The sequence below is a fragment of the Stegodyphus dumicola genome, chromosome 5, assembly GCF_044657685.1.
Source record: "Stegodyphus dumicola isolate Sdum_Otavi_A_Nest chromosome 5, ASM4465768v1".
Taxonomy (NCBI): Eukaryota; Metazoa; Arthropoda; class Arachnida; order Araneae; family Eresidae; genus Stegodyphus; species Stegodyphus dumicola.
In genome coordinates, this window is record NC_140772.1 from 160,086,258 (window position 1) to 160,095,424 (window position 9,167).

The following is a 9,167-nucleotide window of genomic DNA, read 5'->3' on the forward strand; positions in this document are numbered from 1 at the left end:
TTAATTACTCAAATAAAAATAATATATTTCACAGATTTAGTAAGGGTGATGAAAGGCAGCTTATCATCTCTGCCTCCGGAGGACTATGGCTAAAGACAAATGCAACCCTGAGCCAACCGCATTTACCCATAGGCTTGTTCCCTGCAGTTAAGAATTAAGGTTGAGTAGCAACACCCTTTATTCTCTAGTACGAATGTAATGGTTGTTAATAAAGATTATTTTCATACTTAACGATTAATACATGTGACGGCGATATATAAAGTTTAACTCAGGCCGATAAAAGTGAGTAAAATTAATTTGTTCATGTATTCTATTAAATAAGAAATTAAAAATCCCTTTAAAATACATTTCCTTTTGAACGTTGATTAGCTCTTTTCAGTAAATTTCTCTTTATGTAAAAAAGAGGTTAAAAACCAATCAGAATTTGAAATCTTAGATGAATGAAATCTGATCTTCTCCTTTTCAATTATAGTTTCTGCTTTACCAATAGTTACCAGCTCCTTTATCATGATTGGAGCGCTTCCTGGACGTCTTTTTAACTAAGTCTATGTAGTATTTTCTGTCTTTTCGCCTAAAACCTATCCTCTGTGGAGTCAGTGTCTGGAATTGTTATACTAAATTATGAACAACAGTAAATTCTCCAGGACCAATGATGACAAAGAAAGCTAAGAAAGCAAATAAGAGTTTTGTTTTCTGCCTCGAGTGGAGATGGTACGCTCTGCAGGTCAAACAATTGATGAAACACTTTACTGGGCTATCTTGAGGGGATTGAAAGACAATTTTATTAAAACGTCTCACTCATGCGAAAATAAGAAATTACTTCTTCGTCATGAAATCAAGCTACGTTATAGCGTTCTAAAGAAGCAATGTTTTTATCTCAAGAAAGAAACTCGCAGCTGTTCCTTATACCTTACTCACCAGAGCTGGTATCCTGAAAAGTTTCATTTCTAAGGACTAAAAAATAAGGAAGCATTATTTTATTTTCGTATTATTCGTTTTTATTATGTTTTACATTTTTTGATCAATCTAATCAATGGTTTATTAAATAACATTGAAAAATAATGTTCAAATTCCCTCCGAAAACTACATCTAACTAATAAGTTTATATTTGAATGAATTTCAAAATCAGGAGATTATTGTTAAATCAGATATATTAAAATTACTTGAAACCATTTGATGCATTTTTCATTACAGTAGCTTGACAAAAAACGCATGTGGAAATTTTATAATTGACTAAGTACTACGATAGCGGCTAGTTTGTTTTTCATTTCCGTAAATTTGATTACAAAAAATCTTATTTGTTTTCATTTGAAACCTCCACAAAAGTATATTTTTCCAGTTAATCCACAAAGTTACGCAGTAAGGAGGGAAAACAATACTTACATTTCTCCACATGTAAAGGGCGGCTGACGCAGTCATCAAATCCAGGTAGTGACGAATTATTACCCATGCATTTTAGTTTGGGTGCCACAGTAGAGTCATTAGGTATTTTTATCAGAGTAGCAAACAGGAAAAATGTGCAATGCTCTTGCCGGAATATAAACTGAGGACCTTCCGAATGCTAGACGAATGTGCTTTCCATTTACAAAACAAAGACACGCATTAAGATGGAGAAAAACCTTACAGATTTATTTTATTTTATATTTCAGAATTTCCATATTTCTTCTTGCAAATCACATATGAATATTTACATAACTCATGCTTCCTTACACGCCTTATGCTTACAAGTTTAATATTATATTTCTCGCAAACTTTTCCATTTTAAACTTGGATAAAATTCTTCTTTTTAGAAATATACTTATTTCTCCTGAAACCTTCCTAAGAATGAAACCTGCATATTTAGAGTTAATATTAAGCTTTTTTGTCAGTTCTTCACTCAAAAGGAAATTCATAGAAAACTCAAAAATTCTTGGTTGTCCTCTGTACTTCACCGAAGTTCTCCAATATTAAGATTGCTGAATAGCATCTTCATTGATTTAAAAATTTCGAAATAAGCTGAAATATTCATCAAGACTTGAATATTGTGTCATAAAATATTCATTTTTCAGGCAGATTTGAGTTTGGTAAGGAATATAATAGCTTTGTACCTTTCACTCACTAATCCTATCGGCTATTAAAAAAGGGGATCTTGTTCGATGAACCATTTTAAGGACTTAAACATCATCTCCAGATCTCGAAGCGGAAGACAACTGAGTAAAACCCTTATGGAAAATTAGTTACTATTTATAAATTATGTTTAAAACTATATGAAACAGTACTAGTTATTAATTTACAGTATTTTCTTCAGCGTATTTTATGGTATTTCACAACTAAGATGTGTTGTACAGATCAGTAGTAATTTGATTCAAGAGGATAAAAATTTGATTAAGATATAGCTTACGTACACCCGCAATAATTGCTGACCGAGGTTCAAATTGATAAATAATGTCGATTATTAAGCATTATTGGGTTAGACAGATAAAATGCCAAAAATACGCTAGTAAGCCTCTTAGCCTTATCAGTTTAGTATCACGTCGGTTAGATTTCTGTGAGTTCGCTTCTTAGGCGTAAACTTAAGTGCGCTCTTGAACTATTTATTTCAGGATTGACTTGTATTATATTCTACATTTTAGTTCCCACCGCATTTGGACGGTGTTTTTGTAACTCACGAAGTCCGTGCCTTTCTGTTAAGTTAGTTTGAATTAATAAAGGGTTATTTTTCACCCTTTTTCTGTGCTGGTAATTTATTCACGCTTGTGCGAGAATTCGCCAAATTCATTGTTTGATCTAATTTAATTTATGCGGAATAATATAGGTCTTACAGTCGTGCATGTATCGTATACTGTACCATAAAACTAATAGCCCGCGATAGGCAACGTTAGAAATCTGTAATAAAACAAAGACTGAAAACTACATCATTAATTTCAAACAAACACCGAGATCACTCATGTATAGAAACAAAAGCATAACATTGTTTATGTGCGGTAGTTAGTTTCATTATCAGTGCTTGAAAAATTTTAAAAAAATGAGAAAAGAAAGGAGAAAGTAAGTGAATTGATAATTGTTTGACGATTGATGGGATCAGTTCAATATTTAAAAAACTTACCATTCTTGAAATATTGTAGAAAACCAATAAAGTATTAAGTTTAAAACGAATTAATACATAACTTCGTTCATTGTAAACTAAAGACAAAAATTAAGACAGTATCAGTTAAAAATTTAATAAAAAGAACTGACAGAATGGGGAAAGAGCGGTTGCATACTTGTAAGAATTCGAGTAAGCAGGGCTAGTTATATCTAATCACATTGCTTTGGTAATGTTGCGGTCATAGCGGAATCATCGCAGTTACTTTTTTTTAGTCAACGACAAATTTAACACAACACATCGCGGTTTTCCGCTATTACTGACAATGATTTCGCATACGGCTACGCATACAACAGGCTGGGAACTGCTAATCTAAGTAAATAAATCTGGAGTTTTTTTAATAAGCACTTTAATCTAATGTCCATGATGCATTGGAACATTATTGAAGCTCCGTAAAGTCTAAATAACATCCTAAGAATAGCATATGCGTCTGATGCCTTTAGAAACATTGTTTTATTAACATCCTTGAGCTTCATGGTTCTAAATGATTGGTAGAGGATATTTTGAATATTTGAGTTTTATGTAAAGTCCTATGCATGGTCAGTGCGGGAATACATGATTTTTCCCCTCCACAATATAACTGGATCTGGTTTATGAACTATTTTTGATAATTTCCCTGTTTTTATGGACTGGAGGTTTTTCTCTAATATCTTCCTTAACATGATTATAACAATTGCTCTGCATGAAGGATTATCATACGTATATATTTCATGTGTAACTACATAAATTAGTGCCAGAGACACGTAAAATGGTGCTCAGAAGCATTTACGAAAATTCATATCGTCGGCCTATGTTCCGCTATCAGATGTTAAAAATTCAAGTCTGTCGTTTGTGTACGTGGAGAACTTATGTCACGCTCAAATCTACGGCGAAAGCTTTAAAAACCCATACAGCAATTTATTCCTGCAGAACGATCTTCTCCCATTTTCACAATTACTTGCACATTTCCTGCTGCATAAAAAAAAAATCTGAAATGTTTCAGATTTTAAATTACGTCCAAAGGGGCGTTTTTTAACATTTTGTGTGTTACCTTTCTTTATTAAATATCATGTTCCTCGCACTTAAACCATAAGATCCAGTGCAACAGCAATATCGCAAAATAGTTTTAAAACGAGCATATCTTTAGAATTTCCGATACAGAGACTCACGCGCTGGAGATAAAAATGTTTTTTCTGCACAACGTTGCCATTGCTCGCTTTGAAATCCTTGAGTTTGTTAATCAAAAATTCGTCAAAGTTTTAAAAAATAGGAAATCGATCATAAAACAGATTTCAAATTTCAAATTTGGTCTTCCACATGCTCATATTCGTTGGAGGATTACGTTATTCAAAATTCGATGACTCTATGTACCGTTATTTTATGACAATGTGAGAAATATACATACATTTACGCAGATTTTCATTATTTAATTTCTTCAAATATAATGCAGGACTCTAACATTTTATGGCAACAGTTTGAAAAGTGAGCCGACATTTATCCGTCCGACGCAAAATACCAAAACGAAACTAATAGTCCTTCGGGATTCAAATCCCTTTGGACTAAAAAAAAAAAAAAACTAATACTTTTCTTTCTTAACTTGAACATTCAGCTTGACATTTCACTTCCTATGCAAAGATGGCATTATATTTGTACTGCTACTAATTTAAAACTAGCATCACTATCTAATTTATATTTTATAATAAGAGTCTTAGGAGATAAACCTTTTGCTGTACGCACATGTTTGTGACTGTAATAACTGTATTTTTTTAAATTAGCATCAGTATGTTAAGCATCATGAAACTGGGATATAACATTTAAAGTTTTTTGACAAAAACATTTTCGAAAGAACGTGTATCTATTCCATATTTAACTAAATCCTTTAATATTTTCAAGGTGAGATATCAAAGAGATATTAGTGCCTAAAATAAAACCTGAGCTAGCATATGTAGGGAACAAAATTTTTTTTATTTGTTCCCTATAAACAAATAATCATCTTGCATATCAAAAGTTTAATTTAAATGAAAAACTGATTTATGGTGGTTTAAAAGAAGTAAAAAAAACTTATTTAAAAACTAAAAAGGACGGGCGCCTAATGCCCCAGTCTGCGTTTTTTATCTGCGTTTTTCTGGAAAATCGGTTTCTTTGAGACGACGAACAGTGTCGAGTAAAAATGTAAAACCCAAATCATAACATGCTATATAAAAGTTTTCCCTCTTTGTTATTTATCATGTTCGTGATGTCATTAAAATTTTGGATTTAATTAGCTCCTTTGACTGAATAGATATCGTCAACATGTAAGCGAAATTTAATTTATTCCATCTGTTTGGAAGTTGCAATGCTAAATCGAAACTTAACTTGAACTGTAATTCGGTTGCATCCCTTTTGGTGCCGAAACCCGATAGGTGTTTACACAAAATAAACAGCAAACCAAGTGAAATGAATTAACTTATTTAGCGAACTGAATAATTTGAATTACAAGGAATATCGAATCTTTGAAAATGCTGACACTATGAAATTGTTAGTAAACGAAATAAACAAACGGGAAATGCCAATTGTTTTAATTGATGAAATTTTATATAAAGGAAACAAATTTGACTTATCTTGACAATGAAATTCTAAAACTAGGCAAAACTGAGGAAATAAAAAAGAAAATTGTGAAACAAAAAAAAGTACATAAACAATGTTATTACATGGAAAATCTCTGCGAAGAGAATAATGAAAACAAAAAAATGCGAAGTTAAAGAAACAGAGGAAATGAATGTTTCCAAAACCAGAAGGGAACAATAAAATACAGTAAAGCTTCCCCGCCTGCAGATGCCTCAGTACGATGGTCTGTATTAAGGTTTGGAGAATTTTATTCTCGATTTGAAGTAACTTTCTACAAACAGAGTCTTAGTATCGTAGAGAAGTTTAGTTATTTAAAATTTTACCCAACAAATGAAGCTGTAACTGTACGCAAGTTAACCTTTAAACTCCTAAAATATACCTTGAACATACTGAAAGAAAGCTTTGCCAGAAAAGATATTATAGACGCAAATATGTCAAGACTTTTAAATGAAAATCTTACGAAATTACGTCGATGCATAGACTTTTTTCAGAATGTTGAACACATGTACGAGGCTTGGAAAATAACCGAATAAATTTGCACAGGTACAATTGCCTATCACATACTGTTGTATTGAAATCGATCCCAAGATATTTGTGATTGGAATTTCCTCGCAAAACCCATTCGAAAATGGAAACGAAATTTCTGATTGAATGAAATTTTTGTAGAAATTCAATGTCGTGAACGAAAGGAGCACTTGAGTAGAGAATTTAATTCAAGTGCTTCGGGCATGCTATTGGAAACTAATTCTACGCAGAATCTTTCTCAAAGATGCGGAAGATATAGAAAAAATAATTTGATTAAAGTGGGAAAAATAAATTTAATTCGAACATCGCTTTGATTTCGTAATTGTTTATGTGAAAATGATGATTTGTTAATGTAAAAAAAAATGTGCATTTTGTATAAAACCTGAAAATGATTACAATTCTCTTTCTCCTTCCTTATTAATCGAACAACGAATATTTTCACTTAAAAAAAATGGCATGGGTTATTCCTATGATTCTAAAGTATATACGAGTAGTTATCAATAGAGCTCGTCGATTGACTGTGAAATTTGTAAACACCGGATGTATGGAAAACTAATCTTCTCCCTTTCTAGAGAACGACGCTATAAAACCTCAAGATGTTTTAACTTCGGTAGTAAGTACAAATGAAAATGATTGCGAAAAAATTTAAACATTTTCTGCAGTTATAATGAGTTAAAATAAAGAGATTAACTCAAAATAAAGAGATTAACATTTTGTTAGGTAATACGTCGAAAAGGTGCTCATTAAAGAAAGAATTAACTGTGAAAATCAGCTTGCCCATCATTCAGAAAATCCAGCAGTTCATAACTTCAGTTCGAGAGTGCCAATATAGAAATGTATGACGTAATTCATCTTTTGTTTACAATTCAAATTAACCTGAAACGAAAATTATAGTCGAGGCTCTTCTACTAGAATTTCTTTTCTTGCACACAGTTTAAAGTATCACATAATAAACCGATGCAGGCGCTTAAAAGAAAGATCATTCAGTTCTCAGACGAAATATTAGGAATTTCGTCCGAGAACTTCAGTTCAGAGTATATATTTTAATAATATTAATTATATGTATGCTATATTCATAATGAGACCCGGTGGCTAGCGCAACGCGCAGCAGCACCACAGGTCCGGGGTTCGATCCCAGACCTGTGGTGGGCTCACCACACAGTGTGGGGGGGCTCACCACACTGTGAAAAGCTCACCACTTGTTCAGGGCATATGCTTGTGCAAGCCGGGGCCCACAGTCAAGAAAGCAGATTTTCGGGCACTGCTGACCTTGGCCTACTAGGGCTGTTTGCCCATTAGGGCTATTGCGCTGGAGAGTTTAGTTTTTATGTTAATAATATGCGTTATTGCGTTTCTCATGCGTTCGTAGATTCGGAGAGATTGACGAAAACACTTGATGAAGAATGAAAACACAATTAATTAGCCAGTATTAACTCAGGACAGCTCCCAAAACATGTTTACAGTCGTCAAAAAACTAAACGCTAAAAAAATTAGCAACATAGCCTTCAGGCTATAACGGGGAAGACAGCTTCACTTCAAAACACTAGAGTACAGCTCCCGACTCGGTTCGGTCGTTCTCGGAACTCAACGTATTCTCGAGACTCTCCAGGCTACAACTCAGGATGAATTCGACGATACACTCGATAGCCTCAACGATGCACATTCTCGATCCATGTGTGCAACTTGCGATACACTAACATCTTGCCTATCCTACGTATGTACATATCATGTGGTCTATCATTCTACATACACGGAGTGCCTTGCGATCATACATATATACGAAGTGCCTTGCGATACACTCCGCTTATATGCAGAGTTTATATAGCTTTTGGCCTGCCTTCGAGAACATTCTCGGCCAAACCGGTAAGAACTCGTTCCAGAATGTTCTCCATCCGTTTATGGCATATCGCGAATTTTGTAGCCAAATGGAGGATTTTTTGCCAAATATCTTTCCTTTGCCATTTTCTGGCAACCCTAAACCCGCTTTGCGGGGTACCGCGGCTGGGGATTTCGTAACAGTATTGTAATATTTATCATATGTAACTTTTTGTAGCTCTTGTATCATGTTTCATGAAAAGCCTCAGAAAGCAAAGCATCGCCGGAAATATAGGAGCCCAGAGCTATATCCATTTTACATTGAGGTAATTTATCGAATAATTTTTGTTGCCAGATTTGGCTACAAATAGCTAGGATTAGCCAGGCTTAGGGACCATTCAGCGACAATTTGATTCTATCCGTGTGTAACTGTCACTGGTCCAATCCCTGTGTAACTGTAACTGTATTCGGTCCTATGCAATTAATTGTGTATGCCTTCCAGAAATTTTTCCAAAGCAAATTCAAACGGACTTGCCAAGGCCCTTTGAAAAACTTTGTCGGTTTTAGAATTAAGCCCTTTTTTTCATGATTTCTTAATAAAGACGCCATAATGCATGCTAGTGGAAGACTTCAGAAATCTGAATTTATTCACCTGCCAAATGATCCGATTTCACGAATTTGTTCATGTGGAATGAGTACATCAAAATGTTTCAAGGTGGCATTTCCTAAATTTTAATAGATGTACGTGAGAGATATACCGATAGTTAAAGGAAGTCGAACTGTTTAAAACATTCTAAGAAATTGTATATTGTGCAAACGATTCAATTCTTTTTCTCTGTTTAATTTCCTACTCCTTTACCAGACACTCGAATAAAAGTATCACTTTCGTTCCTGTAGTAGGCGTAGGTTTCAGGTGAAAAATTTATATAAAAGACGGTGCCGAGTAAGTTTAATTTGCTTGTGGAATAACGCGACGTCTTTGTTTAGAGTTTGTTGGCAGCGTGACCGCAGAAACATTTTTTCTTGCGTTTCAATGATTTATTGCTCTTCGAGTCTGCGTTCTCATGTCTTGATGGACAGTGCTAAACTTAACACAAGCGGTTAGAGCGTGAACTCA